Source organism: Macrotis lagotis, chromosome 1 (genome assembly GCF_037893015.1).
Source record: "Macrotis lagotis isolate mMagLag1 chromosome 1, bilby.v1.9.chrom.fasta, whole genome shotgun sequence".
Lineage (NCBI taxonomy): Eukaryota > Metazoa > Chordata > Mammalia > Peramelemorphia > Peramelidae > Macrotis > Macrotis lagotis.
Window position 1 is genome coordinate 712,409,759 of NC_133658.1, and position 14,246 is coordinate 712,424,004.

Genomic DNA, 14,246 nt, shown 5'->3' on the forward strand with positions numbered 1-14,246 from the left:
AAACTACAATAAAATAAACAACCCTATGGGTTATTTGATTATTTTAAAAAAGAAAGAAACCAAATTACCAGCAACAAAAAATGAAGAGGATGAATTGACCTCAAATGAAGCAGAATTTAAAATAATAATTAAGAGCTATTTTTCCCTCATGTATGTCAGTGTCTGACAATCTATATAAAATGAATGGTTATGAAAAAAATAAGTCATTCGAGTTTCATAAAAAGAAATGAAATACTTAATCCCATTTTAGTTAAGGAAAGTGAAAGTCATCAATGAACTCCCTAATGAAAAAATCTCCAGGGACAGATGGATTAACAACTTAATTCACTAAACATTTAAAGAAGAATAACTTTCAATGTAATATCAAACATTTAGAAAAATAGGAGTCCTACCTTACTCTTATTATGTCACATTATATGTGCATAATTACAGAACACTTATCAAATGAATAAAGTAAAATCTAAACAAATGTAAAAATATCAATTCTTCATGGTGTAGACTGAGATAAAATAATGAAAAATGATAATTCTGCCTAAATTAATCTACTTCCAGAGAGTTGCTTACTAGTATAAGAGACTAAACATGCTGAATCAAATTTAAACTTTTTCTTTATATTTTGTGGTGGTCTTTCTATTACTTTATGTTTGTTTGTAAAGTTTTTTTTTTCCAATGTGGGATTTGGGGAAGATACAGGAAAAATACTTGTTAATTGAAATTATAAAATTAATGTGACTGTGTTATATTAGCATAAATATGACTGTGTTATATTAGCATAAATATTAACATAAACACTAAACTGGCAGCAATTAACAGGGCAAATCAAAGGCGAGATAGTGGAGGCAGGGATACTAGTTATATTACTGAAACTGTCCAAGTGTGAGGTAATGATTAGGGGTTCAGAGTGAAGTGATAAATCTAAGTATTATCACAGAATGAGAATTAGAAATTAATTTAGAAAAAGATCTTGCAGAATATCAGAGGTGTCATATTTTTTCTTCTGGACTTAAGGGAAAAAGATCTGAAAAATATTCTTAATAGTCATGAATACAGTGGGATTTAGAACTTTAGATGTAATTATTTTGCTGTTCATTAAATGCTATTTCAGAATCTTGAAAACTAAAACACAGTAACAAAGACTTGAAATAATATTTCTGACATATAGACGTACCAATTTTATAATGACACAATTTTTAGTAGAAAATGAAAACTCAGGGGCAGCTAAATGGCACAGTGGATAAATCACTTTTCCTGGAGTCAGGAGGATTTGAGTTCAAATCTATCCTCAGATACTTTATAATTACCTAACCGTGTGACTTTGGGCAAGTCACCTAACACCATTGCCATGAAAAAAACAAAAACAAAAAGAAGAAAATGAAAAAACAAAGTAAAACTACTTGTGATGATTTTCATTGTTTGGATGATATATTGCCTTAGGATTGTTTTCCAAAGCCCTTCAGAGATCAAAAAGCTATTCTATGAATATGGATATGCTTTTTATAGGAAAGGAAAGGAGAGGAAGCAGAACATTACCTCCTTAAATCAAGTTATTTATTGTTTTATTTTTTAAAATACTTGTTCATTTTCTTCATGTTTAAATATCTATTAAGTTTGTGATTCACACTTGATTGCTGCCATTATTAATTCAGGACCCAAGTGCTGCAGAAATATAATTCAGTATGTAAGAAACAAGAGAAGAATATAAACTTGGTGGTATAAGTTCTAACTAATTTAATCAAATGAAATACTTTTGGTAAATGTATTAAAAACTTTAAAACATTATGTTAATAAGGGATTCTTTGCTATCTTTGTTGCTATTACTTCCACCATTATCAATGCCATAAACATCACCTTCTTCCATTCTGCCACTACTCCTATTATTCTTACTGCTCATCATTCTTCTCCTCATTCTCCTACTATGACCACTATGACTGCTACCAGAATTACAAGTATTAATATTGTCACCACCTCTATTACTAATTCTATTACCACTACCATGAATATGATGGCAACAAAAACTATTATGCTCCCTACTATTAGCACAACTAAAACTCCTATCACCACTACCACCACCATTACTACTACCACCTCTTATTCTACTACTACTACTACTATTACTACTACTTCAACTAATTGTATATCTTTGGCTCCATTAAACTATTACTACCACAATTATTACTACCTCCAAAGTCCCCATTACCACCAACACCACATCACACCACCACCATAGGCACCAGCCCTAGCACCACCACCTCTACTACCACAATGGCTACTACTATTACTATTGCTTCTCTCTCTACAACCAAACAATTAAAGTGAGTCAGGGAATAAAGTGGATGAAGATCAGAGCTTGGAGCCTAGAATCTCTCGATTGAAATCTCTTGTAACTGTAGGCGAGTGCTTTAATTTCAGGATCCAAGGTGATTCTTTAAATCTAAATTTCAAAACAGTTGCTAAATTTTGTGGGAGAATTCTATAAAATAAATAAATTATATTTTCAGAAAATCATTGTTATCATTACTATGTTCTTCTTATATATAAAACTTTGAACATACTTTAAAATGTTTACAGGACAAGAACTTAAACACCTATTTGATTTTTATTATTAGCCAATCTGTTGCCTGTTTTAATGGTTGTGGGTAAAAGTGAATTTTTAGATTTTAGATTTATTGTATATTTTTAACCTGTTAGGTTTTTTCTTTTTTGGTTCCATGGTATATATTGATCTAAGTTGAATGTGATGAGAGAGAAAACATATCCTTATGGAAGAAACAAAGTATAAAAGATAGCAAAATTAAATAATAAGATAATGATTTTAATAAAATTAATAGTCTTTGGTCTTTCTTCAAACTCTACAATTCCTTCTCTGGATACAGATGGTACTCTTCATCACAGAGACCCCAAAATTGTGCCTCATTATTGCAGTGATGGAATAAGCAAGTCCATTACGTTTGACCCTTGCCCCCATGCTGCTGTCAGGGTGTACAATGTTCTTCTGTTTCTGCTCATCTCACTCAGCATCAGTTCATGCAAGTCCTTCCAGGATTCCCTGAATTTCTATATCTCCTGGTTTCTAATACATCAAAAGTGTTCCATCACACACACAAACATATAGATATAGATATAGATATAGATATAGATATATAGATATATAACATGTATACCACATTTTGTTAAGCCATTCCCCAATTGAAGGACATTCACTCAGTTTCCAATTCTTTGCCTCCACAAGCAGGGCTGCTATGAATATTTTTGTACAAGTAATATTTTTACCCTTTTTTATAATCTCTTCAGGTTGTAGAAGCAGTAGTGCTATTGCTGTATCAAAGGTTATGCACATTTTTTTACCCTTTGGGCATAATTCCAAATTGCTCTCCAAAAAGCTTGGATGAGTTCACAGCTTCACCAACAATGTATTAGTGTCCTAGATTTCCCACATCCCTTCCCATATTGATCATTGTCCTTTCTGGTCATATTGGTCAGTCCAAGAGGTTTGAGGTTGTACCCCAGTGATGTTTTAATTTGCATTCCACTGATATTTAGTGATTTAGAGAAATATTTCATGTGATTATGGATTGCTTTGATTTCCTCATCTGTACATTTCCTCTGCATATCCTTTGACCATTTGTCAATTGGGGAATGGCTTGTTTTTAAAAAAACAGAATCAGTTCTCTTTATATTTTAGAAATGAGTCCTTTCTCAGAAATGCTAGTTGTAAAAACTGTTTCTCTATTTCCTACATATCTTTTGATCTTGGTTACAGTGGTTTTTTTCTGTACACAAACTTTTTAATTTAATTAAATTAAAATTGTCTACTTTACTTTTAATGTTGTTCTCCATCTCTTCCTTGGTCATAAATGTCTTCCCTTTCCATAGATCTCAGCGGTAAACTATTCCTTGATTTCCTAGTTTTGTTATAATATTGTTTTTTATGTCTAGAGCCTGTATCCATTTTGAACTTATCTTCATATAGTGTGTGAGATGTTTGTCTAATTCAAGTCTTTTCCATGCTATCTTCCAATTTTCCCAACAGTTTTAATAAAAGAGAGAGTTTTTATCCCAATAGCTGAACTCTTTGGGTTTATCAAACCACAGATTATTATAATCAATTCCTGCTATAGCACGTAGTCTATTCCACTGATCCCACACTCTATCTCTAAATCAATACCAGACAGATATGATGACTGATGTTTTATAATATAATTTTAGATCTGGTAGGGTTTGCCTCATTTGCATTTTTTCATTAAATCCCTGGAAATTCTCGACTTTGTATTTCTCCATATGAATTTACATATAATTTTTTCTAACTCATTAAATTTTTTTGTAATTTTGATTGGTAGAGCATTAAAAATGTAGTTTAATTCGGCAGAATTGTCATTTTTATTATATTAGCTCAGGATATCCATGAGCAGTCGATATTTGCCCAGTTATTTGAATCTGAATTTATTTGTATGAAGATCATACAAGCCAGGATCAGGGAAGACAAACCTTGAGGCAAATAGTCTTCTCCTAGCTTCTTTTTCTGGGTTTTGTCGATCAGATTTCTGTTAAAAGGTGTGTATCATATTATATATGAGGTAAGATCAGGAGACCTTAGTACATTGCCTTTCTTCTCTCTGCCATCTTGTCTGGAAGTCCTACCCATTAGTTTTTTTAAAAAAATAATGAGATTCTAGTGTGCAGTTCTGACTACTTTTTTTTTCTTTCTTGATATTTGTGTTCACTAAATTCTTACAACTTGTAGTTGGGTGTGAAGTAATTTCTATTGACTGAAAAAAATCTTCATATTATTATAAGTTTGTGATGTTTTACGAAGACTTATATGTAGTTTCTGCAAGTAATAATTTGAAATCAATTTCTCTATTTTTGGAAATATATATTTTTGAAAGCAATTTGTTCACCAGTTAGAATTAGCTAGATATCTGGTGTGAAAAAATGAATGGACATGTGTATTTAGACAGAAATAGAGAGAGGGTAGGACCTTTTGTTGTTCCATGAAATATCTCTTTGTTCAACATATATTTCTGTTATTTTTTAACCTATTAATGAACTCTAAGAATAATGATTACTTTCCTTTTTCCTATGACATAATTGTGTGGTGATTCTTTGGATATCTTTACTAGTGACCTTTATGCTAATTGAATATTATGTGAGTATATTAATACTGGAAAAGTTTTAAATGCTCAAATTTGCCCTTTTTATTTAGCTTTGTCTCTGGTCTTTTTAAATTTAATTGATTTATTTTCATCCATATGCACTTGAATATTTTTAAATTATAAAATATCCTTCCACCCTCACTTCCCACCCCTTCCCCTCAGAGGCGAACAATCCAGTTAGTATTGTGCACACATATTTTGATAAACCTGTTTCAGATTAGTGACTTTTGATATGAGGAATTAGGATTAAGGGAAAGAAATACAAAAGAGATAATTTTTATAAATGTTCATCAGATTTTTAAGGGCTGTTTTTGAATGCATGTGTTTTGCTTTGTTTTTCTTCTTCTAGATAGGGATAATATAGTCCATAACCAATCTAATACAGTTCTAGCCCTCTTGAATGCTGAGAGGAGCTGCTTCCATCATTGTTTTTCAATTCACAATTTTGCTAATGATGTATACATTGTTCTCTTGATTCTACTCTCTTTGCTCAGTATCAGATCCTGTAAGTTATTCCATGCTTTTCTAGAGTCCTCCCATTTGTGGTTTCTTATAGAACAACAGTATTCCATAGTATTCATGTACCATAACTTGTTTAGCCATTCCCTAATTGATGGACATTCCTTCAGTTTCCTATTCTTTGCCACTACAAAAAGAGCTGCTATGAATATTTTGGAACCTTTTTAAAAATAATTTCTTCTGGATATAGACCTAGAATTAGAATTGCTGGGACAAAGGATATAAACAGTTTTATTGCTCTTTGGACACAGTTCCATCTTGTTCTCCAGAAAGGTTGGATCTCATCTCAACTCCATCATCAATGTCCCAATCCTTCCACAACCTCTCCAACATTGATCATTTTCCCCTTTTCTCTTCCAAAGCAATCTGATAGATGTGAGATGATGCATCATTGTTGCTTTAATTTATATTACTCTAATCAATAAGCTTTAATTTCTCCAATTGAAAACTGTATAATCATATTTTTGACCATTTATTAATTGGGGAATGAGTTGTGGCCTTATCAATTTGATGAAATTCTCTATATGTTTTATAAATGAGACCTTTATCAGAACTCCTAGTTTTGAAGGTTCTTTCCCAGCTTTCTCCTTTCTTTCTAATTTTGGTAGCACTGATTTTATTAGTACAAAAACTTTTTAACTTAATATAGTAAAAATCATTCATTTTGCTTCATTAGTTTATAATGTGCTCTAATTCTTGTTTGGTCTTATGTTTATCCACTTTCCATAGATCTGATAGAGTATTCCTTGGACTAGTAATTTATCTATGGTATCACTCATAAGTCTAAATCTTGTACCCACTTTGACTGTATTTTGGTATAGGGAGTGAGATGTGGTTCTATACTAATTTTTGCCATACTACTTCCCAGTTTTCCCAACAATTTTTGTCAAATAGTAAGTTCTTATCCCAAAAGTTGATGTCTTTGGGTTTTTTCAAATACTATATTGCTGTAGTCATTTATTGAGATTTCTTTTGAACCTATCCTAATCCACTGTTCTATTTCTTAACCAGTACCAGGCAGGTTTGATGACTGCCGCTTTACAGTATAGTTTTAGATACGATAGAGCTAGACTGCCTTCCTTTACATTGTTTTTTTTTTTCATCAGTTCCCTTTCTATAGTTGTATTTTTGTTGCTCCAAATGAATTTTGTCACTTTTCTTTTTTGGTAAAGTAGTTATTTGGTAGTTTGTCATAATGGCACTCAGTGCCTCTGGTCATTTGATAAATACTTTCTCAAATTTCTTCCTAAAGATTTTTCTGCTCAGGTTATTTTTCTTAAATTAAAAAAAATGGAAAAATCAACTTCATTAAATAATTACATTTGACTACCTGATTCCCAATCAAAATTGTCACTATTTATTATTCTTTGACATACATCAATATTTTAATTATTACTTCATCTAAATGACATTTTGATAACATTAGAAAACATCTCTGTGGGAGAAAAGCATTATAATGTGTTTTATTAAATTAGAACTTGATATCATGTATATATTTCAAGTGGTAAACAGAATATTTTAATAAGACCCCTCTTTGATTTGAAAGTCATATTCAGGGGGCACCATAGATAGAGCACCAGTCCTGGAGTCAGGAGTACCTGAGTACAAATCTGACCTCAGACATTTAATAATTACCTAGCTGTGTGGCCTTGGGCAAGCCACTTAACCCCACTGCCTTGCAAAAACCTAAAAAAATAATAAAATTCATATTCATTTAAATATTGAAATGAACATAATGCCTTTGGGGTAGGAAGAATAATTAGTAGTTTAAATGATCTCCTTAAATGTTGCCTCATTTAATAGACTATCATATATAAGGATGTATGATTTAATAGAGAACAGTTCAGATATTCTAATATACTCACAGAAACTGCATCCATTTCACTATATATTTTAAATAAGCAAAAATTCTTGATTGCAGAACCAATTAAAAAGTTTTTTTTCTGTAAACAATACAAGCAATATAAATGTTGCAGAGTTTTTGAAAGTTTGATCAATAAGTACCCAATGCATAAAGACCCATTCTCCATATTTTGGGGGGTATGACATAGAAAGATTTTGCTTTTAATCTAATATATTGGTAAATGTTATAAATCTGACTGTTTAATGTAAACTTGGCCTTTATTTAGAGAGGTCTTTTTTGTTCTCATCTTTTAGAAATAAGGGAATTTTTCTGCTAAATAAAGATATCATTAGTCTTAAATCTGAGATGAAATTAGAGAAACTTTTTTGTGCTAATTCACATTCTTCTATGCACCATGAATGACAAGTGCTTTAGTCATATTAGTTTTAAAGAACATCTTTTCTCATGATCAGCAAAAAGAAAGATTCAATGGATAATGTAAGGCTATAAAATCTATACTTGCAGGGTTATTTTATAAGAAGGTATTATTTCACACACATATGTATATATATATATATATATAGATATAGATATATGAAATAATATTATCTATTACTAGCTAAAGGAGAATCAGAACTGTATGTAGAAGGGAACTAAACTTTGGAGATATTAAAATTCACATATATTTTCCCAAGAAAGTAGGAAGAGGAGAGACTAATAGCACATGCCTATATGACCCCTTACTTTGGAAGCTTAAACTGATGAAAAAGTGCAGCAGACTTTTGAGTAAGAGAAGGGAAAGCCAGTCCAGGTATTTGCACTGAGTTCAACAACAATTTTATGGGAGTTTGAAAGCTGGGGATGGTTAACTTGATTAAGCACAGATGAACTGGTTTAGACCAGAAATGGAGGAAGTTAAATTTGCCATATTCAACTGCTGCCTAACTTCATAGTTCTTCAGTTCCTTATTTTCATATGATTTACGCCTTCACCTGTTCTCAACCATACACAAAATTTATCATGACCTTAATATTTTTTTTTTACCACAGAGAAGTGCCACTTAAACTCTCAGATGCCTTTATTTGATAAGTCTATTTTCATTTCACTTATTCCTTTGCCTTCCAGTTCCAAACTCTGTTTTTGATGCACACTGTGACCTCTAATTCGTCGACCACTTAGTTTTTTCCCCAGGTCATCATCCTTACACTAACTATGCTCTCTTAACTCTTTGGTAAATCAATTCAACTCCATGTAGTTTTCTTCTTTTAAGGACTTTATTATATTAATAAACTTACCCTGCAGCATCTCAGATTTTAATCATGCACACCAAGCACTTTCCCTTCCCCCTCCTTTGCATGTATTACTAAATGAAACATGGAGAAAGTGAAGAAAGTAAAGAAAATCATGAAACTGTGTGTCTGGGTCAACTTCAAATTTATGTGATATGACCTTTATAATGACCTCAGTGTCATGAGACAATCTACTTAAATCTTCCTAATCAATTCACTCACCTACTGTAGAGGACCAGCTTCTGTCGAGTAGGAATTCAGGTATCCCTGGGATGGAGGTTATCAGAGATAAATCATGTATTTTTGCTCATTAAATGGATTGGTTGGTTCGCCAATGAACCCCGACTTAAACATATGTGGAACCATCAGTGTATGGGAAATTTTCTGATAAGGTAATCCACAGACTTCAAAAGATAAATATAAATTTGACCAGGGAAGCCATGCAACTGGATTTTGTCTGACTTGTCATGTCTGTGATTTTTTTTTATAAGATTCTGGATATTCAACAATAAATTTAAGAGAAGCATTAAGTTGTTTATGACTTTTTCTTCAACCTGGCTCTTGTCAATATTCAGGCCCATTCTGGGTCAGACTAGCTGTATTCTACTTACCATATTGGTTCTCCCAAATCTTTACAACCCTTTTTAATGTTCCATACCAGTTCCTTCCTTACTTCTAGACTAAGAGCCTTGATTGCTATTGTATCAAAAATAACAGAGGCAATTATCTAAGCATTCACTTTACCAATTTTTCCCCCAAATCATTTCAGATTTAATATCTTACAGCACTGATTGAAATTATTTCATTTTAGGTCGAATGATACCAAGTACAGAGAGGAATACAGTCAGATTGAGACTAGATTCTAAGTAGCAAAGTGTAAAGGGAGTAATTTCAAAGTTATGAGAATGGGTTAATTAAGAGAGTCAAATATTTGAGCTCTTTCTGAAAGAGGTTCTCATGGATGTAGGAAAAGTTTCTTGGGTCAAGAATCCCTTGTTTACCAGGGCTTGGTAACTCAGAGGAACAAATGTTCTTATTGAGTCATGAAAACCTTGAATCTCTTCTTGATAGTGATCCAGCGTCTGGAGTACTTGTCATCTGGGGAGAATCTGACTGGGTGAGCTTAACAGGTCAATTATCCTGCAGCATCTGTTTTCTTGATGGTATAGGCATGGTCCCCTTGTTCATAGAGGTAATACTGCAGAAACATCACAGCCAATTCACTTCGCAATCCTCATACACCACAGAAAGGTCTCCACCTTCACCTTAGCCTCCAACTACAACCTCTTTACCAATCATTTTTGCAAGGTTTTCAATTTTACATTTTCCCTCTCCTTCCCTTCCCTCCCCCTCTCCCCCAACAGATGACAATTTGATATAGACTTTAGATTTGTTTCCATGATATGCATAGATCAAAATTGAATGAGTGAGTGAAAAAACATGTCCTTTAGAAAGAAACTATTAGAGATTGCCAAATTATGCAATATTTAAGAAAACTTTTTAACAATTGAAGATAATAATATTTTGTCTTCATTTAAACTCCATAGTTCTTTCTCTGGATACAGATATTATTCTCTCACACAGATTCCCTCATATTGTCCATAGTCATTGTATTGATCAAAGTTGATCATCAGTCCATGTTGTTGTTAAAGTAGACAGTGGTCTTCTGGTTCTGCTCATCTCACACAGCATCAATTCATGCAAGTTTTTCAAGGTTTCTCTGAAATCCTATCCCTCCTGAATTCTAATTGAACAATACTGTTCCATCACGTACACATACCACAGTTTGTTCAAGCCATTTCCCAATTGATGGACATCCCCTCGATTTCTAATTCTTTGCCACTACAAACAGAATTGATATGAATATTTTTGTACCATTTTGCATGATCTCTTCAGGATACAGAACCAGTAGTGGTATTGCTGAATCATTTTCACTTCTGGACATATTGGCCAATCTGAGAGGTGTGAGGTGGTATCTCAGAGATACTCATTCACTCTTAAAAAATTTCCTACTCCATCCCATGCTTCTATTGCCTTTTATTCTTACAGGGGCTGTTGGATCATATAAAAAAAGATAAACATGAGTTATAACTGATTTCCATTGTACATATATTTGTATTCTACAGAAAAGCACAGTAATCAAAAGTAAATGTAGGTCAAGATAGATGAAGGGAGAGCTCTTGCAAGAACATACATATATATATATGTGTATGTGTGTGTGTGTGTGTGTGTGTATGCAATTTTTAAAACTTTTGAGAAGTCTTAAGAACAATAATAAGCAGTGTAATAACTCAGGAGATGTGTTAAGAAGGTAGCTACAGTATTCCAATTTTAGATATTTCTAAACTTTATTTTTGTGTCTTTCTTCTATTTTTGTTTGCTTTGAATTGCATTGGTTACTATGGAAACTATCCTTGGAATGGATGGAGGACATGTAACAATAATAGTGCAGATTGAAGCCAGTTTTAATAATAACTTCTTTTGTCCCACACTTTTAGCTCTTGGCTAGTGTTTAGAAGAGGGCTAGATGGATTTAAAGTATGTTATCTCTTGTAACTTGAATATGAAAGGATGAAAGAATCAAACTAGAACTAGAAAGGACCTTGGTGAGCATTTTCTCTAATCCTTTCATTGTTTGTATGGTGAAATTGGGACATTTAAGGAAGTTCAAGAAAAGATCTTTCCAGAGTTGACAAAAGCAGAGTAGTTCTAGAGTCAGTTTTTGGTGCCAAATGGGGATAAGTTATTTGTAAAGATCATACATGCCACTATTTTCAGAACAATTATCATGGGAGTGAAAGTTGTTTCAGAGGTTTCTTTCTTTGTTCAATTTGGATAGTATCATCTTCCTGCTCTGATCATAGATACACATGCCCTCATGTGATTTTTAATGCTACTACCAAAAGCAGCAGCTCAACCCATCTGGAAGCTTTAATCTCTCTTTACGAAAACCTGCTGTAGAAGACATGGCTTCTATCTTAGAGTAAAATTAAACCAACATATCTCTTTATCTTTATCTAAAATGAGTGTTCTTTTAGTGATAAAATTTTAGGGGCTACCTGTTTTTGTTTACTTCTTTTTTCATGGAAGAGAGAAAAGGAGATCTTGCCTGAAACCCTGGAATAAAACATCACCAGCATCATCATTAAAATAAATATGATCTATCAAGTACCTACAGTGTTATCAAATAAAATGCTAACTTCTGGGTGTACAATATATTCATTATCACTTATGTGCAGAGAAGTAGGTCACTTCAAATACTCATCTGAGTCAGAACACTAAAAAATATCAGGATTAGTTGGATGAAAATGATGGGGAAAATATAAACTGCTAAATGAGAAAGAAGAACTTCATAGGGTTTACTAGCAGGGTAGTTCATCCATCTCTAAGAAGGCAGCATTTATTTCTGTTAAGAGTGAAATATAAGTGAAGTTTAAAGAGATACAGGATCCTTGGCTCAATAGAAGGCATATAAAATTCAATTTTATCCTGATAATAATAATCCAGATAATAATAACAATTTTTTGATACACTAAAGGTTATTGAAAGGCCCAAAACCTATGAGATATCTCTACTGCTCAGCACTGATTGAACTACATTGATTGATAAGGATATAATCCTAGAGAGATGTACTAAATACTTCAATAGTGTTCTCAGCAGACAATATCAATTGATGCTGAAATCATTGATCATTATCTTTAGTTGAAGTCCATCCCTAGCTGAAGTTTCCATTGAAGAGAGATTAGACTCCTTCCAGGTGGGAAAGCTCCTGGTATTGATTCTATTTCAGCAGAGATTTAAAAGATGGGATAGGGGGAGGGTCCATTGCTCAGACAAAGCATTGCTGGTCTATATGGATTGAGAAGGTTATCCTTCAGTAGTTCATTGTCCATCTCTATAAAAACAAAGGAAATTTATTTTCCTATGACATTAAGAGAGGGATCTCTCTCTTATTCATTGCTTACAAATTACTTAATTAACTATTCCTTTACTTGGAAGATGATCATTTACCTAAAATTTATTTTGCCTTCAGAAAGGGCCAACAAGATTTTTGTACAAGATGGTGGAGAGAAATCAGGTGCTTGTTTTTTAGGGTTTTTTTTGCAAGGAAAATGGGGTTAAGTGACTTGCCCACAGCCACACAACTAGGTAATTATTAAGTGTCTGAGGCTGTATTTGAATTCAGGTACTCCTGACTCCAGGGTCAGTGCTATATCCACCGTGCCACCTAGTTGCCCCATCAGGCACTTTTTAAAGCTCTCCTGACCTTCCCTAAGGACATGAATCAAGAATTTTAACAGATTATGGATCCACAGAACCCACAAAAGAATGGAGGGGAACATCTCCCAACAAGGTCCTTAATGGGGGAGCATGGATGTGCCCAGAGAAGAGAGCAGAAAACCAGCATGGCAGTGTCAGAGTGAGGCCAGGGACTAACCTGAGAACTGCAGTGGAAGCCTTTTCTATGACAAGCTCTGGAAGACAGACCATGTATCTCCCTTGTTTCCAGCAGAGGATTGTCCATGTTTCCAGTTAAGCCTCCCAATTTTCCTGTTGGAGGGCCTGACTTTCTCCAGAAAAAACACAGTAACAGTCCCAGGTATTCTCACCTTGCCCCAAGACCTAAGTGTGGGAGGCAGATATTCCCCAGAACTGGTTACCCAGAGAGAGTCTTTGACTTTCCTAAATTGAGGACTCAGCCCCTGTTGTATAATTCAATCCTAGGCCTAGGTAATGGACCAGTGACACCTCCAACATAAACAATTCAGAGAATGCTTCTGGAATTCCTTACTAGTAGGTAACCAGTAACTGAGTAAATCCCTGGAGTTCCTAAAACCAGTAAGCAAGGTCTTTAGGAATCTCAGTGCTAAAGGTCTGTAAAGCAGATACTTCCCCATCACAAGACCTTAGAGAACAGGCCCAAAATGGAGAAAGGCCAGAGCAAAGTGGGGTCCAGTGAATTCCACCTTCTAGATAAGGACACTAGCTCAGAAAAGGAGGACAAAAAGGATGGAATTTCAGGGGAGAATATGATTTGATTTCCAGCCCAGAAAGATTCTTAGAAGAGATCATAAAGGAGTTTAAAAATCAAATTGAAAAATTGGAAAAAATTAGCAAGAAAAAATTAACAACTTAATACAACAAATCCTTTGAAAACACAATCAGACTAGTACAAAAAGAAAACAATTCCCACAAAAACACAATTGGGAAAATGGTAAAAAGACAACAATTCCTTCACAACTAGAATTGACCTCATTTGAAAATGAGATAAAAAAAGGTAAATGAAGAAAATTCTTCTCTAAAAAAAGACTGGCATCTTTGTAAAGTAATGATTTCATGAGACACCAAGAATATGTTAAACAAAAAAAAAAAAACAAAAGAAAATGTAAAATACCTCATTGGCAAAGCAACTGACTTGGAAAATAGATCCAGGAGAGAAAT

At 33.4% G+C, this 14,246-nt stretch overlaps 1 pseudogene; it reads right to left on the bottom strand.

Moving 5' to 3' along the window:
* Positions 1–9,837: 9,837 nt before the first annotated feature.
* On the bottom strand, positions 9,838–10,014 carry LOC141523538 (H/ACA ribonucleoprotein complex subunit 3 pseudogene; annotated as a pseudogene).
* Positions 10,015–14,246: the final 4,232 nt, after the last annotated feature.